We start from the raw sequence: 20945 nt of genomic DNA, 5'->3' as shown, positions 1-20945 counted from the left end.
CATTAATTCTCATTATTACAGTTCTTTTTTTTTTTAAGATTTTATTTATTTATTCATGAGAAACAGAGAAAGAGAGAGAGAGGCAGAGACATAAGCAGAGGGAGAAGCAGGCTCCATGCAGGGAGCCCGACGTGGGACTCGATCCCGGGACTCCAGGATCATGCCCCGGGCTGAAGGCAGGCGCTAAACCGCTGAGCCACCTGGGCTGTCCTCATTATTACAGTTCTTGAGCCTATGTACTAAAAATATTGGTTGGCTTAGACTTTATTTAAAGGATTTTATGGAACTTGGTTAATACTTAAACTTATGTTTCAGACCTTTGAAATACATGCCAACTATGGTGTTCAGATTTTTAGGTCACTCATGCGAAGTTATGCTTATTTTGTGTCTGCTCTGAATACAGGTATAGTAGAATAGATTAAAAGTCTTGTGAACTTAAACTTAGTCATTCTTTTCTATTTCACTCTTAAATTATCTGTCCAAAAATGCTGATTTTCTATTTGACTGCCCCATTGCCAACAAGATCGAACCTTTGACTGAGCACCTATTAATGGGCATTTGGGGTGTTTCTAAAATATTGTTATTACAAAAAATTTTTACTCCTCACTTCACACGAAGTGGCCACCAACTTAATAGTTTACAAACATACATCTAAAACACTAGCAGCAATATCTTGTAGCAGAGAGACCTCCCTTGTAAGTTCCTATTTGTAATATTGCCAAGCGGCATCATTGCTGAAAAGTACTCATGTTATCTAATAGGTAGAAACAAATTTGTTTTCTTTTTTCCTAAACCTGGTCCTTTTTTTTGCATTACATATTTGGTTTAATTTACATCTACATGGTCGCCCAAAATGGAAAATCCGGCCATCTTTCATGCCTTCCTCTCACTCTTCTTGATTTCTTATTCTGAAATTTGAGCACTCCTAGCTCTCCATTTTCTTGGCCACTTCTATCGTTGAGGCCTTTATTCCTTATTGGGACACTTTCAGTGTTCTCTGTATTATCAGTAAGTATTTACTGTACTTCTATTCGGGTTTGTGCACTGGGGATGTAGTTGTAAGTATACCAGCTAGAAGAGAAGTCAGGATATTGAACAACCTCTTAAGCGCAGTTCAAGTTTTCTTTCTAAAGCCCTGATGATTCTCCTACTTAAATACATTTAGTGCTCTTGTCTATGTGTGATATATCTCATTCAAAACAAAACAAAAATAGAGAAGAGGGGCACCTGGGTGGCTCAAGTGATTGAGCCTCTGCCTTTGGCTCAGGTCATGATCCCTGGATCCCAGAAGGAGTCCCACATCAGGCTCCCTGCAGGGAGCCTGCTTCTCCCTCTGCCTATGTCTCTTCCTCTCTGTGTGTCTTTCATGAATAAATAAATAAAATTTTTTAAAAAATAGAGAAGAGCTTTTTGTGCCTTCCAAGTATATATAAAACCTAGATTCTTTTTTTTTTCTTTTTCTTTTTTTTTTTTTGAGAGAGAGAGAGAGACCCAGAGAAAGGTGAGGGCGGTGGAGGAAGGGCAGAGAGAGAGAGAATCTCAAGCAAACCCCCTACTGAGCATGGAGCCTGATTCGGGGCTTGATCCCATGACTCTGAGATCATGATTGGAACCAAAATCAAGAGTCAGATGCTCAATCCACTGAGCCACCCAGGTGTCCCCCAAAAGATCACTTTTATCATTTACAAGGCTGATTCTGCAGAATGTATTAGGTTGTCCTTATACTGAACTCTGGGATCAGATAGACCTACCCGTCCAAAAGTTCATGGAGAGGCAGAGGAGAACACAGGGAACACTACTCTGAAGGAAATTCATTCCAAGAGAGCAAAGAACAGTTTTATATTCTTGTTTCTGGTTTCTTTGCTTAATATTCATCAAAAATGTTGCTTATATAATCATTGTTAATACAGTATATTGTTCCATTGTATGTTTATAACACAATACATTAGTCCATTCTACTGTTAATGTACACATTATCATAAATGTCTTTTGGTGAATATAGGTGTGCATTCTAGTGAGTAGATGCCTAGGAGTGGAATTGCTGGGTCATAGAATACGTATACGTATGTTTAGCTTTCAAGGATATTACTCAGCAGCTGTGGTTGTTCCAATTAAGACTCTTCATCATTAGTATATGAGAGTTCCACCAGCCCCACGTCCTTCTGAAGTTATTTTCTGTTTTGTTTTACTTGAATTGTTTTGTTGGATGTGTAGCAGCATGACTACACTGGATTTTCTCAATGACTAATGGAATTGAGCTGCTTCTTATTTGCTTCTTAGTCATTTAGATATTGTCTTTGTCTATTTTTAAATAGTTTTTACTGCCTTTTCATTGTTGGTTTATAAGAGTTCATAACATTTTATTGATATAAATTCTTTGTTGAGGGCAGCCCCAGTGGCTCAGCGGTTTAGCGCCGCCTTCAGCCTAGGGTGTGATCCTGGAGACCTGGGGTCGAGTCCCACCTGGGGCTCCCTGCATGGAGTCTGCTACTCCCTCTGCCCGTGTCTCTGCCTCTCTCTCTGTCTCTGTGTCCCTCATGAATAAATAAATAAAATTTAAAAAAATTCTTTGTTGAGTATATGATTGTAAATATCTTTACTTATTCTATGACTCAACTATTTGCTCACTTTATCCTGCTTTTTTTTTTTAAGATTTTATTTATTTATTCATAAGAGACAGAGAGAGGCAGAGACACGGGCAGAAGGAGAAGCAGGCTCCATGCAGGGAGCCCGACGTGGGACTCTATCCTGGGTCTCCAGGATCACACCCTGGGTGGAAGGCAGCGCTAAACCCCTGAGCCACCCGGGCTGCCCTCACTTTATCCTGCTTTTTACTGAACAGAAAATCTTAGCTTCAATATCCAATTACCAATGCTTTTCTTTATATCCTGTTTAAGAAAATTTTGTCTATTTTTTGCCATTTGCAAGGTCATGAAGATGTTCTTTTTTGCTTCCTTCTTTAAAAGTTACTTTTTTAAACCTTTAACATTTAGGTGTAAAGTATAGCTGGAGTTGACTTCTGTGTACAGTGTGAGGAGTTAAGGTTGATTATTTTTTTCTATGAATTTGTAATTGACTGGAACCATTACTAAGATGACCATCCTTTCCCTGTTACTATAATCTCGTCATTAAATCAAGTGACTGATTAGTTTTGGGGTTCTTTTGCTTTTAAAGATTTTATTTATTTATTCATGAGAGACACAGAGAGAGAGAAGGCAGAGACATAGACAGAGGGAGAGGTAGGCTCCATGAAGGGAGCCGGATGTGGGACTCGATTCCAGGACCCCAGGATCTCGACCTGAACTGAAGGCAGATGCTCAACCGCTGAGCCACCCAGGCATCCTTCGGGGTTATTTCTAGACTCTGTTTCATTGGTCTTTCTGTCTATCCTTGTGTCTAAACTCATTATCTGTAGGCTTTATAATCATTAAGTGGTAGTATAAGTCTGTCAGCTTTGTTCTTCAATACTGATTTAGGCTGTTTTTATTATTCTTTGCATTTCATTAACATTTTGAATCAGCTTGTAAATTTCCATCAGAACTCTGTGATTTTACTGTGATTATGTTGAACTTATACATAATTTGGGAAGACTGACATTTCTACAATATTGAATCTTCCAGTTTATGAGTATGGTATATCTTTATATATATGTCCTTTAATTTCTTTCAGTAATATTTTGTAGTTTTCAATAAAGATTTATTTCACTTATTTTATTCCTACGTATTTGATATTTTTTTCCCTAGGAGTTTGATATGTCCCTAGATACATGATGGGTTTTTTTTTCTAAGATTTTATTTATTCATTCATGAGAGACACACACAGAGAGAGAGAGAGAGAGAAAGAGAGGGAGAGACACAGGCAGAGGGAGAAGCAGGCTCCATGCAGGGAGCCTGACTAGGGACTTGATCCCCGGTCTCTAGGATCAGGCCCTGGGCCAAAGGCGGCGCTAAACCACTCAGCCACCCGGGCTGCACGATACTGGATAGTTTTGAAAAACATTTATTTTAGGGACACCTGGGTGGCTTAGTGGTTGAGCGTCTGCCTTCAGCTCAGGGTGTGGTCCCGTAGTTCCAGGATCAAGTCCCAAATCAGGCTCCTCTTGAGGAACCCGCTTCTCCCTCTGCCTATGTCTCTGCCTCTCTGTGTGTGTCTCTCATAAATAAATAAAAATCTTAAAAAATTTTTTATTTGATGCTAGTATTAATGATTGAAGGCCATTAAGTTTGACAACTAATACTGCTAAGCAAATATGTTTCTTGTATTTATTTCTTCCTTGCATCAGAATTATTTTACTTATTGAGGGGATCCCTGGGTGGCTCAGCGGTTTCGCGCCTGCCTTTGGCCCGGGGCACGATCCTGGAGTCCTGGGATCGAGTCCCACGTCAGGCTCCCGGCATGGAGCCTGCTTCTCCCTCTGTGTCTCTGCCCCCCCCCCCATGTCTATCATAAATAAATAAATATTTAAAAAAAAGATCATTTCATCTATAACTAAAATAAAAAAAAAGAATTATTTTACTTATTGAGAGTCGGAGTGAGAAACAGAATATACGTTTATAGTTTTATTTTATTTTTTTAAGATTTTATTTATTTATTAATCAGAGAGAGAGAGAGAGAGAGAGGCAGAGACACAGGCAGAGGGAGAAGCGGGCTCCATGCAGGGAGCCCAACGTGGGACTTGATCCCAGGTCTCCAGAATCAGGCCCTGGGCTGAACACGGTGCAAAATTACTGAGCCACCCGAGCTGCCCACATTTATAGTTTTAAAACGTTAATGTAGGGCAGCCCCGGTGGCTTATTGGTTTACACCGCCTTCAGCCTAGGGCCTGATCCTGGAGACCTTGGATCGAGTCTCATGTCAGGCTCCCTGCATGGAGCCTGCTTCTCCCTCTGCCTGTGTCTCTGCCTCTCTTTCTCTCTCTCTCTCTCTCTCTCTCTCTCTCTCTCTCTCTCATTAATAAATAAATAAAATCTTTTAAAAAAAAAGTTAATATATTTTTTCAATATTTTATTTATTTATTTGAGACAGAGAGAAAGAGAGAGGGCACAAGCAGAGAGGAGGAGGGTCAGAAAGAGAAAAGAAGAAGCCGACTTTCCACTGAGCAGGGAGTCAAATGAGGGACTCAATCCTAGGACCCCAAGGTCATGACCTGAGTCAAAGGCAGATGCTTAACCTACTGAGCCATCCAAGAGCCCCTAGAACGTTGATATTTTCATTAATGTTTATGCTAAACAAATGTACATTTTCAAACAGAACTGTTAAAGTTTTTTTTTCTAAAATATACTTAGCATATGCCATCTCTCAAAAAGTTAACTACTGATGTCTGAGAGACGTAAAAACAATTATTTACTTGCCTTTTTAATCACAGATTACATTTTTGTCTCCCACAAAAACAGAATTTTTAAATTTGTTTGTCTAGGTGGTTAGATAGTCCTCCCAGAGAGATCTTTTGGCCAAGAGATAAAATGGTATTTTTCTGCCAAGTTTAGTTCAGCTTACTTTCTCTGTATTAAAAAATACAGATAATTAAAGCCACTAACTTTATGACTCATAGGCATCTAGGAATTTGCTCTTGGCTAGACATACCTCAAATATATTTGTAATTTAGCATTTTAAGATATATTTTAAGTCATATAAGATTATTTTCCTATTTATTGAGTAAGGTTAGAAGTGAAAATAAAGGAAGGGGTGCTTTTTAGAGATATAGAGAGTAAGTTTAAAATCAGGCTACGCTTTTGCAAATAATTTGTAGTGTGTATAAAAAAAAAACAAAAGCCCAGGTGGCTCAGCGGTTTAGCGCCGCCCTCAGCCCAGGGCCTGATCCTGGAGACCCGGGATTGAGTCCCATGTCGGGCTCCCTACATGGAGCCTGCTTCTCCCTCTGCCTGTGTTTCTGCCTCTCTCTCTCTCTCTCTCTCTCTCTCTGTGTCTCATGAATAAAATAAAATCTTTAAAAAAAAAGTAAACAAAATGCAGTTGTTTGTAGATATGTTTCTGAGGGCAACGTATTAAATTATATATCTGGGGATGCCTGGGTGGCTGCCCAGTGGTTGGGCAACTGCCTTGGGCTCAGGGTGTGATCCTGGAGTGCAGGATCGAGTCCTACATCGGGCTTGCTACATGAAGTCTGCTTCTCCCTCTGCTTATGTCTCTGCCTCTTTCTCTGTGTTTCTCATGAATAATTAAATAAAATCTTTTTTTAAAAAAGAATTATATATCTGTAGCTTAATGATTTGGGTATATACTACATCACATATTTAATTAATCAAATGAGGGGATCCCTGGGTGGCGCAGCAGTTTAGCGCCTGCCTTTGGCCCAGGGCGCGATCCTGGAGACCCGGGATCGAATCCCATGTTGGGCTCCCGGTGCATGGAGCCTGCTTCTCCCTCTGCCTGTGTCTCTGCCTCTCTCTCTTTTTCTGTGTCTCTTATTAATAAATAAATAAATAAATAAAATCTTTTAAAAAATTAATCAAATGGCTAAATGAGCAGTTGCTGAGTTGGTTGCCAAAGTGAAAACATCTATATTTACTCTAGTTAATGTTTTTTTCCCAACATACTGAAGGTTATTTTTTATTATTATCACTATTAATTAATTAATTAATTAATTAAAGATATTATTTATTTGAGAAAGAGAGCACAAGCAGACGAGAGAGGGAGAAGCAGGCTCCCTGCTGAGGAGGAAGCCCAACTTGGGCTCTATCCCAGGACCCCGGGATCATGACCCAAGCCAAAGGCACATGCTTAACTAACTGACCACCCAGGCACCCCTATTTTGTCTTTTAAAAAATTCTTTATTTATTTTTGAGAGAGAGAGAGAGAACTCTCAAATGTGAATGACAGAGGGGCTAAGGGAGCCAGGGAAAGAGTGAATCCCAGGCAGGCACCATGCCCATGCCCATGCCTATGCCCAATGTGTGAGCCCAACATGGGGCTTTATCTCGTAACTCTGAGATCATGACCTGAGTTGAAACCAAGAGTCATATGCTTAATCGACTGAGCCACTCAGGCACCCCTCTTTTTTTTCAAGATTTTATTTTTTTGAATTTTAATTTTTTAATGATTTTATTTATTTATTCATGAGAGACACAGAGAGAGACAGGCAGAGACACAGGCAGAGGGAGAAGCAGGCTCCATGCAGGGAACCTGATATGGGACTCTTTTCCGTGTCTCCAGGATCATGCCCTGGACTGAAGGCAGCACTGAACTGCTCAGCCACCCGGGCTGCCCACAAGACTTTATTCTTAAGTAACTTCTATACCCAATGTGGGCTCAGGCTTACAACTCTGAGATCAAGAGTCACATACTCAAGGACGCCTGGGTGGCTCACCAGTTAAGTGTCTGCTTTGGGCTCAGCACGCCCTGGGGTCCCAGGATCCAGTCCCATTTTGGGCCCCCTGCATGGAGCCTGCTTCTCCCTCTGCCTATGTCTCTGCCTCTCTCTCTGTGTCTCTCATGAAAATAAATAAAATCGTTAAAAAAAAAAAAAGAAATCACATGCTCTACTGACTGAGCCAGCCAGGCACACCTGTTTGGTGAGATTAAATAGTAGTGCACTAGAAAACACTGTTAAGTGTGCTATTGTTACCATGGTATCTTCTGAGCTATGCAAATTCTACCTGGAAAATAACAATATCTCCAAAATCTGTGCTTGAAAAACTAAAAGTTCAGTAGTAGTGTACGATACTAATAGAACCACTGACTGTTCACTATTTTATGAATAGTGTGATAACAGTCTAGTTCCAGAGATATCATTTCAAAATGATATCTTGTTTTTATTTTATTTTATCCATTTTAGTGGGAGTGGGGCAAGATAAGCCTCTCCTGGCCACTGCTTTTTTTTTTAATTTTTATTTTAAAATTTATTAAGAAAATATTATTTAGAGAAAGTGCATGTTCATGCACTTGCGTGTGCATAGATAGTGACCGAGAGAAAAGGATAGGGACAAGCAGATTCCACATTAAGCATGGAGCCAACTCGGTGCTCAATCCCATGACCCTGAAAGCATCACCTGAACAGAAATCAAGAATCAGACATTAACCAACTGAGCCACTCAGGCGCCCCTGGACACAGCTTTTTTAGTGTTTTTAAACAGTTAGATCTCATTTTGGTTTAGGTTGTGTATGTCATATGGAACAAATTTTTGCTACCAACTCCTTCAATTGAGGGCAGATGTTATATGTCCTTAAATATGCCTTTAAGGAATCTCTTTGGATCACTACTGAGACTTCAGTAGCATGCCTCACCGCAGAGCTGACCATAGGGGGAAAAAGCCCTTTGGTGTCTAGGATCCTTGCATGTGTAAACTGCAAATATGTCAACAAAACCATGCTAACCTTGATTGATTCTGACCTATGAGTGTTAATTTCTGGAATCTTGTCAATGTGGTTCAAATCTTCCCTTGCCATTTTCTGTATATCATCTTATCCAAGAAGGAAAATGTGTGAAACTGGCTAACGCCTTTATCTAGTGTTAGCATGATCCAAATTATACTATTATATAATAATGAGAGCCACAGTATGATACATATTTACATTGCCATAGAACTTAACTCCAGGGCAGCCCGGGGGCTCGGTGGTTTAGCGCCGCCTTCAACCCAGGGCGTGGTCTTGGAGACCCCGGATCAAGTCCCACGTCAGGCTCCCTGCATGGAGCTTGTTTCTCCCTCTGCCTATCTCTCTCTCTGTCTCTAAATAAATAAATAATATCTAAAAACAACAACAACAACAACAAAAAAGAACTCCATATCTCTTTTTGTTGGTCAACCTCTTGTTTGTTTTTAATTAGAGTAGTATTCAAGAGTTGATGGTTTCAAAGCTGCAACAGTCATTCTTCTTATAGTCAGTCATTGTTGCACTATGATGGATGTGGCTCAGGTGTTACCAGGAAGGAAAGAAGACGAAATCTTATCTTTTTGCATTATTTTCATATTAAAATAAGATACAACTAGCAAATGAATCAAACTAATCAAAGCAATTCAGATCATTACCTTGATTATGAGACTCAGTGCTTGAGTCATGAGTATCCAGAAAGTCTTGGCTAATTATCATTTGCTCTTCCTGTCTGCTATGAAAGAAACAAAAGAAAAGGGACGCCTGGGTGGCTCAGAGGTTGAGCGTCTGCCTTTGGCTCAGGGTGTGATCCTGGAGTCCTGGGATGGAGTCCCAGGTGAGGCTCCCTGCATGGAGCCTGCTTCTCCCTCTGCCTCTCTCTCTGTGTCTCTTGTGAATAAATAAATAAAATCTTAAAAAAAAAAAAAAAACAAGGAAATTTGCCCTTTTCTGATTTAATTATTTCCTTTTTTTTTAAAGATTTTTTATTCGATCCCACGACTCCAGGATCACACCCTGAGCCAAAAGCAGACGCTCAACCTCTGAGCCAACTATGCGTCCCCAGAGAGGGAATCTTATGCAGGCTGCATGCCCAGCATAGATCCTAACATAAAGTCCAATGTGGGGCTGGATCTCATGACCCTACCTAAAATCAAGTCAGACTCTTTTTTTTTTTTTAAGATTTTATTTATTTATTCATGAGAGACACAGAGAGAGGGGCAGAGACACAGGCAGAGGGAGGAAGCAGGCTCTATGCAAGGAGCCCCACGCGGACTGTATCCCGGGTCTCCAGGATCACAGCCTGGGCTGAAGGCGGCGCTAAATCACTGAGCCACCCGGGCTGCCCCTCTTTTTATTTTTTTATTTTTTTATTTTATTCATGAGAGACACAGAGAGAGAGACCGAGACATAGGCAGAGGGAGAAGCAGGCTCCTCAAGGGGACCCCAATGTGGGACTCCTTCCGGGAATGCCGGGACCACGCCCCGAGCCAAAGGCAGACTGCACTGCTGAGCCACCCGGCATCCCTATTTTTTTAAAAGATTTTATTTTTACGTAACCTCTATACCCCGTGTGGTGCTAGAATTTATAATCCTGATATTAAGAGTCCCATCCTCTATGGACCCAGCCAGCTCCTAATGTATCTTTTAAAAAAGCACACTAAATCATCATTGCATCCTATATGTACTTAATATATCCTCTTCTGAAGCAGGCTCCATGCAGGGAGCCGGATGTGGGACTGGATCCTGGGACTTCAGGATCAGATGCTGGGCTGAAGGCACGGGCTCTACTGCTGAGCCACCCAGGCATCCCTTGACAGCACTTTTTAAAATATGTGTTAAAAAGCTGCTACCTGGGCTCCTGGGTGGCTCAGTGGCTGATCATCTGCCTTTGGCTCAGGTTGTGATCCCCAGGGTTCTAGGATCAAGTCCTCCATCAGGCTCCCTGCAGGGAGCCTGCTTCTCTTCTGCCTATGTCTCTGTCTCTCTCTGTGTGTCTCTCATGAATAAATAAATAAAATCTTTAAAAAAAAAAAAAAGCTGCTACTTAAGTTACTTAAAATTACTAGCATAAGCATTTGTGATTGTGAGTGATACCATGATACAAAGTTTGAACAATTCAAAATCATGTATTTTTCTAATTGTAAATGGAAAAACAATTCTAGAAGGATATCTACCAAACAAAACCGTTGTGTTTACCTCTAAGGATAGGTTTTTTTGAATGGAGGAAGGGCATATTAAGAAATTCATGATTTAAAATTTGTATTTAAATTTTTCTATGTGAAAAAAAATTTTTTCTATGTGTTTTGAATTTTTATATATTAAGTTTATGTTACTTTATTTTTTTCTTTTTTTTTTTTTTTAATCTCTATTTATTTATGATAGTCACAGAGAGAGAAAGAGAGAGAGGCAGAGACACAGGCAGAGGGAGAAGCAGGCTCCATGCACCGGGAGCCCGATGTGGGATTAGATCCCGGGTCTCCAGGATCGCGCCGTGGGCCCAAGGCAGGCGCCAAACCGCTGCGCCACCTAGGGATCCCAGTTTATGTTACTTTAAAAAGTAATACAGCTTACTAAATCAAAGTAATATAATTTGTATTTAGAAAGTTTAGGAGCAGGAAAAAAGTAAACTATGATTCTACTACTTAGAGACAACCTTCATGGATATATTGGCATATTTGTTTCCAGTATTTTTTCTGCATTTAAAAAGTGACATTAAAAAAAATAAAAATAAAAAAATAAAAAGTGACATTCTGGAAGTCAATGAGGTAATGTTTTCTTTTCCTTGTTTTTTTATTTTTATTTATGAGAGTCACACACAGAGAGAGAGAGAGAGAGGCAGAGACACAGGCAGAGGGAGAAGCAAGCTCCATACACCAGGAACCCGACGTGGGATTCGATCCCAGGTCTCCAGGATCGCGCCCTGGGCCAAAGGCAGGCGCCAAACCGCTGCACCACCCAGAGATCCCCCTTTTCCTTGTTTTTACATTTTCCCTTGTAATTAACATTTTGTAAAGATTTAAAAAGTATGCAAAAATACTTCTTTAGGGAAGCCTGGGTAGCTCAGTGGTTGAGCATCTGCCTTCCGCCCAGGGTGTGATCCTGGAGTCCCCGGATGAGTCCCACATCAGGCTCTTGGCATGGAGCCTGCTTCTCCCTCTGCCTATGTCTCTGCCTCTCTCTCTGTGTGTCTCTCTCATGAATAAATAAATACAATTTTTTAAAAAAATACTTTTTAAGGTAAATGAACATAACCTTACTAAATTATCTTTCATTTGTGGATGCTTCAGTTTCTTAATTTTTTGTATGGCAGTTAACGATTTTCAGGATAAATTTTGGTTTCCATTTCAGATTCTTTTTTTTTTTTTTTTAAGATTTTATTTATTTATTCAGGAGAGACAGAGAGAGAGAGAGAGGCAGAGACACAGGCAGAGGGAGAAGCAGGCTCCATGCAGGGAGCCTGATGTGGGACTCGATCCCAGGTCTCCAAGATCATGCCCTGGACTGAAGGCCACGCTAAACCGCTGAGCCACCCAGGGATCCCCAGATTATTTTCTTGACATGGAATCATTAGTCCTTTATTTCAAGCTAAAAGTTTTAGCATAACCAAAATATTTAGTATTTTTCTAATGAGTTACTACTGCCTAATGGTTTCTAAATCTTTTCCATTTTTAGAAACTTGAGGTCTGTATTTATAGTACAGGTATTTTTTTGGAAAATCATGTTTCTTTCCTTCTCTGAAAATTAGAAACTGAAGTTGGTGTTTTTGTAAAAAAAAAAAAAATTATCTGACAGAGAGAGAGAGAGAGAGAGAATGACTGACATCACAAGTAAGTAAAGTGGCAGGCAGAGGGAGAGGGAGATGCAGGCTCCCTGCTCAGCAGGGAGCCCAATGCAGGGCTCAATCCCAGGGCCTTGAGATTATGACCTCAGCCAAAAGCAGTTGCTTAACTGACTAAACCACCCAAGGCACCCTGAGAAACTGAAGTTTCTGTTACATTCTTTTTAGTTAACACATCTTAGTTGTCTTCTCAAAGATGGTGATTGAAGTAGCATTTCAGCATATCTCCTAACTAATGACTGACCAGATCAGATTAGGTAGTTGCTGAATCTTTTTTTAAAGATTTTATTTATTTATTCATGAGAGACACACAGAGATAGGCAGAGATAGGGGCAGAAGGAGAAGCAAGCTCCCTGTAGGGAGTCCAATGGTGGACTCAATCCCAGGACCCCAGGATCATGCCCTGAGCCAAAGGCAGGCACTCAACTGCTGAGCCACCCAGGAGTCCCTAAATAAATAAAATCTTAAAAAAAAAAAAAAAAAAAAGATTCCAACGCTCATACAATATTTCAATGATCATAAAAATAGAACTTATATATTAGAGGGTTTTTAAAGATTTATTTATTTATTTTAGAAAGGGTTCGAAGAAATGGAAAGAAACTGAAGTAGACTCCCTTCTCAGCGGTATCCCCATGGAGGGGGTTCTATCTCACAACCCTGAGATCTTCACTTGAGCTGAAATCAAGAGCCAGCCACTCAACTGAGCCACCCAGGCGCCCCTACATTAGAGGTTTTTTTTTTTTTTTCATTAGAGGTTTTTTTAATGTGGATGGTTTTTTTAATTTAATGTGTTTTTTTTTTAATGTGGATGGATTCTGTGATCCCATTACCTCAAAATTTTATGCAACATGTATATATTTTTTTTCCAGTATAGTTAACATACTATAAGTGTTAATCTAAGTTTGCAACATACTGTTTTTATATGCATTTTTCTGGAGAGATGGTCTGTAGTTTTTATTAGATTTATTTATTTTTAAGATTTTATTTATTCATGAGAGAGACACAGAGAGAGAGAAGCAGGGATGCAGGCAGAGGGAGAAGCAGGCTCCATGTAGGGAGCCTGATGTGGGACTTGATCCTGGGTCTCCAGTATCACACCCTGGGCTGAAGGCGGCGCTAAACCGCTGAGTCACCCGGGCTGCCCTTTATTAGATTTAATAGAAATATAAGTCATGTCTCCAATTCCCCAAAAGAAAACCAAGTAAGAGAATCACACAACCCCCTTAAGATTTTGGAGGAATGAAACTGACAACTATTCCTATGGTTAAGGAAAAACCAGTTATACCGAGTTTTGATATTCCTTGATGTGGCCATCAGTGTGAGAATGGATCTATTTGTAACGTTGTGACAGACTTGGGGAATAGGGACTGCTATGAGGAGCAGAAGTGATGTTGTTTATTACGGCCTGGCAGTGTGCCTGCTACATCCTAGATGCCTACATGTGATGCTTGTTATACCTTTAAAGAGATTTGTTCATTCATTTCATTACTTTCAGCCATTTCCCTCCTTCCACTTGATTCATGTTATTTAGAGAAACGTTATTGAAGTCCTCAGAAGTAGCAAGTACATACCATTTTGCAACATCTGCAAAAGCATTTTTCTTGCTGGAGGGTTAAGATGCCTTATGAATGAATTGGTTTCACTGTTCCCATGTGATAGAGAATTATAGTTGTGGTTTCCAGTGAGACGACAATTGTACAGTTATTTTCTTGCCTTTGTATAATGAGAGGGTTTTGGTGTTTCTGCTATATTCTAGACATTTACACTGCACTGCTTGTTTTCATATCAGATTTCATATGCAACATCATTTTGTGGTGAGTTTTCTGTTAAAGAGCAAAACTTGGATCAAGGCAAGAGGAAACGGGAAGACAAGACAACGGAAGTCCACAGTTTATGCAAGGCATGAAATTTTGGAGGAGTCTGTATAGTTTAGATTTAAAAGAAAATGTGTGTGTGTGTGTGTGTGTGTTCTCTATACTTGCAGTAGTAAATAACCTGTTTAGGAGTTAATACAAAATTGTAGAGAGATTGGTCTACTAGGCATCATAGAAATGAAAATATCTTCTTCATTCACCCACTTCCATTTTCTAGTGCATTATGAGATGTTAAAACAAACAAAAATCAATGAAACAAGGAAAATGAAATAATAGCGTTTACTTTTTATCTTCTTTTTTTTAAGATTTTATTTATTTAGTCACAAGAGACACACACACACAGAGAGGCAGAGACACTGGCAGAGGGAGAAGCAGGCCTCATGCAGGGAGCCCCATGTGGGACTCCACCCTGGGTCTCCAGGATCATGCCCTGGGCGGAAGGCAGGCTCTAAACCACGGAGCCACTCAGGGATCCCCAATTTTTATCTTTTTTTTTGAAGAATTAAAAAGGGAACTCTGTCTTCATTGCTCATTATTAGGTACATAAGATTTTGACAAAATTTAAACTTCTTTGATTTGAAACAGGAACTGGCAGAGGAAAGAAATTAACATTTATTGAGGCTATACTATGGGCAAGACACTGTGCTAATAAAAAGCTTACTGTTACCGTATTCGATCCTGACAGTGATTGATGAAGTATAAGTGTTAGGTCACTAATTATGTAGATGGGGAAATAGAAACCCACTTTAAAAATTGTGTTTAAAAAATAAAAAAATAAAAAATAAAAAAATAATAAAAATTGTGTTTAATTTCCCATGGCTAGCAAGTAGTAGAGGCACTTTTTTTTCACTGTATTAAAGGAGAATTAAATAATTCATTTTTTAAAACTGAGATAGAGTTCACATAATAAAATTCACTCTTTTAAAAGTGCACAAGTTAGTAGTCTTTAATATGTTTACAAAGTTGTGCAACCATCACCAGTCTAATTCTGGAACATTTTCATTATTCCAGAAGAAATCCTATGCCACTCAGCAGTCAGTCCATTCTCCCCTCCCCCAGCTCCTGGCAACCACTAATCTGCTTTTTGTCTCTGGATTTGCCTATTCTGGACATTTTGTGTAAATGGAATGATACAGTATTTGGTCTTTTGTGTCTGGCTTCTGTCACTTAGCATAATGTTTTCAAGGTTCACCCATGTTGTACCATATATCAGTACTTTGTTCTCTTTTATGGCTGAATAATATTTCACTGTAGGAATAAACCACATTTTGTATAAACATCCATCATTTGATGGACTTTTAGGTTGTTTCCAATTTTTGCCTATTACTGGTAATGCCATTACGAACTTTGTGTACAGGTTTTTGTGTAGACATGTGTTTTCAGTTACTTTGTATATATTCCTAGATGCGGAATTGCTGGGTCAAATGGTAACTGTCTAAATTTAAGGAACTATCAAACGGGTTTCCAAAGTAGCCATACCATTTTGGACTCCAACCAATGATGCATGAGGGTTCTAATTTTTCCATATCCTCACCTCAACACTTGTTATTGTCTGACTTGTTGATTATTGCCATCCTTTAGAGTGTAAAGTGGTATCTCATGATGATTTTGATTTGCCCTTTCTCTAGTGATTAAGGATGTCAAGCTACTTTTCATGTGCTTATTGACTATTTGTATATCTCCTATGAATACTTTGCAATCCTGTTTTAGTCCTTCTGGGCTGCTATACCAAAATACTACAGACTGGTTACTTATGAGTAACAGAAACCTGTAGCTCAAAATTCTGGGGGCTGGGAAGTCTAAGGTCAAGGTACCAGCATGGTCAAATTCTGGTGACGGCCCCTCTTCATGGTTCATAGTTGGTGCCTCCTCACTGTGTCCTCACATTGTGGAAGAGGCTAGGGATCTCTCTGGAGCTTCTTTTATAAGGCACAGATCCTATTCATGACGGGTCCATTCTTATGATTTAAGCACCTTCCCAAAGGTCCCATCTTCTATTACATTGGGCATTGGGATATCAACATAGATTTTGGGGGGACAGAAACATTCAAACCATAGCAAAGTCCTTTGTCCATCTTTAAACTGGCTTGTCTTCTGTCGAGTTGCAAGTGTTCTTTATCTGTTCTGTATGTTAGACCCCAATCAGATAGATGATTTACACATGTTTCAGAGAGTTGTCTTTTCACTGTTGTGATAGGTCCTTTGAAACATAGAAATTTTTAATTTATTTTATTTTTTTCTTTGCTGTGCTTAATCTCTTTATTTTGTCATTCACTTCTAAGTGAACTTTATTTTTTAAGATTTAAAAAAAGATTTTATTTACTTATTCATGAGACACACAGAAAGAGAGAGACAGAGAGAGACATAGGCAGAGGGAGACTCCATGCAGGGAGCCCAATGTGGGACTCAATCCTGGTACTCCAGGATCACGCCCTGAGCTGAAGACAGATGCGCTTAACTGCTGAGCCACCTGATGTCCCTATTTTTTTTTTTTTATTTATGATAGTCACACAGTGAGAGAGAGAGAGGCAGAGACATAGGCAGAGGGAGAAGCAGGCTCCATACACCGAGAGCCCGACGTGGGACTTGATCCCGGGTCTCCAGGATCGCGCCCTGGGCCAAAGGCAAGCGCCAAACCGCTGCGCCACCCAGGAATCCCATGTCCCTATTTTTTAAGATTTTATTTATTTATTTGAGAGAGAGAGAGAGAGAGAGAGAGAGAGAGACCACAAGCAGGGGGAGCAGCAGGCAGAGGGAGAGGGAGAAGGAGGCTCCCAACTGAGCAAGGAGCCCAATGCAGGGCTCCATCCCAGAATCCTGAGATCATGACCTGAGCTAAAGGCAGTTGCTTAACTGACCAAGCCACCCAGGCACCCCTGAACTTTACTTTTTGTTTTGTAGAAATGGCACTGGCTTGACTGAAGAGGCTGGAGCTTTTTTCTTTTCCTTCATTTCTATGCAGTGCCTGGTATTTGGTAGCCGTCAAACAAATGGTGGTTTATTTTTATTTTTTAAAGATTTTATTTATTTATTCGTAGAGACACAGAGAGACACACACAGAGAGGCAGAGACACAACACAGGCAGAGGGAGAAGCAGGCTCCACGCAGGGAGCCCAACGTGGGACTCGATCCCAGGTCTCCAGGATCACACCCAGGGCTGCAGGCGGTGCCAAACTGCTGCGCCACCAGGGCTGCCCACAAATGGTGGTTTAACTGAATGATACTAATCATAGATGTGGAACTGGTATGCAGTAAACATTGATATCTGAAGGGATTAATAACAACTATCATGTTTTGAGTACTCACTAAGTGCCCAATACTATTTTAAGCACTGACATAGTCATTCTCTGATGTAATCCTTACAACAATCCTATGGAATATGCATTCTTCCCTCAACATAGAGGGAAGACACTGAAACATAGAGAGGCCAAGTAACTTATATAAGACCACATAGTTGATCTGGGATTAGAACACTTGGCTTAGACGGTATGTGCTCATTTTTACCACCATGTTCTTGAGCTAGGGCAACAATCAAAATGTGAAGAACCCAGAGGATGGAGAGGAGTGGGACCATGAGGTGGACTTGTGAATAGTCACCTTAAGGGAATATATGCTATCTTTCAGATTTTTGAAACTTTGAAAGAAATGTTGTGTGAGAGTCTTACAGGTTCTTTTTGCAAAAGTATAATTCCTTTTTGACCCGAATCAAATCTTAAAACTCTCTGTTTGCCAGTTCCACTGCTTCTATATTTTACTTTCAAGGTTACATTTCTCTTTTACCATCTTTTTAGCTCTTATCCTCCATATATATATATGGAGGATATATATATATATATATATATATAAAGATTTTATTTATTTATTCATGAGAGATACACAGAGAGAGAGAGAAAAGCAGAGACATAGTCAGAGGGAGAAGCAGGCTCCATGCACGGAGCCCTATGCGGGACTTGATCCCGGGACTTCAGGATCACGATCTGCGCCAAAGGCAGGCACTAAACCACTGAGCTACACAGGGATCCCCTCCATTTCATATTTTTACTTAAAATATTTTTACTCTCCCTAGACCTCATTCCCCTCTGAATCTTGGTATGGTAATTCTACACAATAATGGTAATTTTTTACTCTTTTTGGCCTCCAAGCAGATGTTTTTATATTTTATGTAGCCTTTCTAGTTGTCTTTATCAGGATAGTTGATAGTTGATCCAAATTATCAATTCTATTATCAATGAACCAAAAGTTTCATATTCTTCTTAATAAATGTAAGATTATGATATGATGAAATTATGGCATTAGAATGTCCAACTCTAGCAGAAATCTTATTAATACTAGATTTATATGGGAGTGATTCTAATTCTAATGCCTCAAAATAGTGTGCTGGAATATCTTGAGTCTTTAGATTAAATGAATTTTAATTGCTCATTACATTTTTAAAAAATTCCAATATAGCTAACATACAGTGCTAAATTATTTTCAGGTGTACAATATAGTGATTCAACAATTCTATATGTTACTCAGTGCTCATCATGATACATATACTCTTGATCCCATTCACCTATTTACCTTCTCTCCCTACAACTTCCCCTCTGTGACCATCTATTTGTTCTTAATAGTTAGAGTCTGTTCTTTTGGTTTGTCTTTTTCTTTTACCTTTGTTTCTTAAATTCCACATATGAGTGAAATCGTATAGTATTTGTCTTTCTCTGACTGACTTATTTCACTTAGCATTATACTCTCTAGGTCCATCCATGTTGTTACAAATGGCAAGATTTTATTCCTTTCGATGGCTGAATAATATCTTTATTCATTCATCTATCAATGGATACTTGGGCTACTATCATAACTTGGCTATTAAATAATGCTGCAATAAACATTGGGATGCATATATCCTTTCAAATTAGTGTTTTCATATTCTCTGGGTAAATACACAGTAGTGGAATTACTGGATCATAGGGCAGTTCTAGTTTAAATTTTTTGAGGAACCTTCATACTGCATTCTACCAGTGGCTGCACCAGTTTGCATTCCCACGAGCAGTCTGTGAGCATTCCTTTTTCTCTACATCCATGCCAACAGTTGTTGTTTCTTTACCTTTTTAAAGATTTAATTTAATTAATTTGAGGGAGAAGGGGAGAGGCGGGGATTAGGCAGGGGGCAGAGGGAGAGGGAGAAGCAGATGCCCTGATGAGCAGGGACCTCAATGTGGGGCTCAATCCCAGGACCTGAAAGCAGATGCTCAATGGACTGAGCCACACAGGCACCCCTATATCTTTTTTATTAGTGTTTTTTGTACACAGTTTTCTTACCTAGTGACAGCCACAGTTCTCCGTTGTTGCAGTGGATGCACCTGGAAGCGAAGTGCCATATGTCGTACTCTTCATAGTCATTTTAACATTTAACACTAATGTCAGCATTTTCCTTCACTGAGTCTTTGGGAGGTTGACTTGTTCAAGGTTCCATATCTAATAGCATCATTGGGATTTGGACCCAGCAGGGACATACTGATCTTGTTTAAAATAGTAATATGATGTTGTATAATATTTTAAAGTGGACAGGCCAAGAGGAAATAAAATTTTCTTCTCTATTTCTTTTTTTAAGATTTTATTTTTAAGTAATCTCTACACTCAATGTGGGGCTGGAACTCACAACACTGATATCAAGAGTCACATACTCCACCAACTGAACCAACCAGGCACCCCAAAACTTTCTTTTCAAAACATCTAAAGTAATTGTTTTTTTATTACATGCATAGTTAGTGATTAATAGAATTGTTGGGTATAGCAATCTTTCACCCCTCCCCACCGAAACTCACTAACACATCATTTATTATAATGAAATAGAAGTAGTTCTATAAAATACGGGTATATGTTCACAAAGTTAGAGATTTAATTACAGCATCTGTGAATGCAGTTTGACTTATCTCAAATAATGTGATTTAAAGAACCAATGTTATGGGAAATTCACAGTTTATAAATGATAGTAAAACATTAAGAATCAGAGGTGCTTAGGTGGCTCAGTTAGTTGAGCATCAACTCTTGATTTTGGCTCAGGTCATGGTCTCAGGGTCCTGAGACTGAGCCCCTCATTGAGATGCTCCAGGCTCAGCATCAGCTTGAGATTCCTTCTCCCTCTCCCTCTGTTCTTTCCTATTTCTTGCATGCATGCATGCTCTCTGAAATAAATAAATCTTTAAAAGAAAAGAAGAATCGTTTATTTCAAACAAGAACTAATGTGCTTGTTGAATAAATATTTGGAAGTGAGGGAAATCAAACATTTTTTGGGGGCAAATTGCATTCTTCTAAAGAGCTTTTATTTATGAGAGACACAGAGAGAGAGGGAGAGACATAGGCAGAGGGAGAAGCAGGCTCCTTGCAGGGAGCCCGATGTGGGACTTGATCCCGGATCCCTGGATCACGACCTGAACCAAAGGCAGATGCTCAACCACTGAGCCACCTAGGCGTCCCCAAAATTGCATTTTCTTAACTAGGTATTAAGAGTGAATATCTGTGGGGGTGCCTGGCTAGCTCAGTCGTTAGAACATTTCTTTCTTTCTTTCTTTCTTTCTTTCTTTCTTTCTTTCTTTCTTTCTTTCTTTTTTCTTTTTTTGGGTAAGATTTTATTTATTTATTTGACAGAAAGCAAGCAGCAGAGGGAGAAGGAGAAGCAGGCTTCCTGCTCAGCCCGATGTGGGACTTAATCCCAGGACCCTGGGATCACAACCTGAGCCGAAGGTAGATGCTTAACTGACTGAGCTATCCAGGTGCCCCTAAAACATTCCACTCTTGATCTTGGGATTGTGAGTCTGAGTCCCACATTGACTGTAGAGATTACTTAAAATAAAGTCTTTACGGGTACCTGGGTGGCTCAGTTGGTTAAGTATCTGCCTTCAGCTCAGGGTTGGCTT

The 20945-nt window shown here is 39.7% G+C and overlaps 1 protein-coding gene across 1 annotated transcript in view; it reads left to right on the top strand.

Annotated features, from left to right (window-relative positions):
* Positions 1–20945, top strand: part of TET1 (tet methylcytosine dioxygenase 1) — a 139316-nt gene that overhangs the window by 10980 nt on the left and 107391 nt on the right.

This window comes from Nyctereutes procyonoides, unplaced genomic scaffold (genome assembly GCF_905146905.1).
Source record: "Nyctereutes procyonoides isolate TBG_1078 unplaced genomic scaffold, NYPRO_anot_genome, whole genome shotgun sequence".
Taxonomy (NCBI): Eukaryota; Metazoa; Chordata; class Mammalia; order Carnivora; family Canidae; genus Nyctereutes; species Nyctereutes procyonoides.
This window is presented reverse-complemented; position numbering and strand designations above follow the sequence as displayed.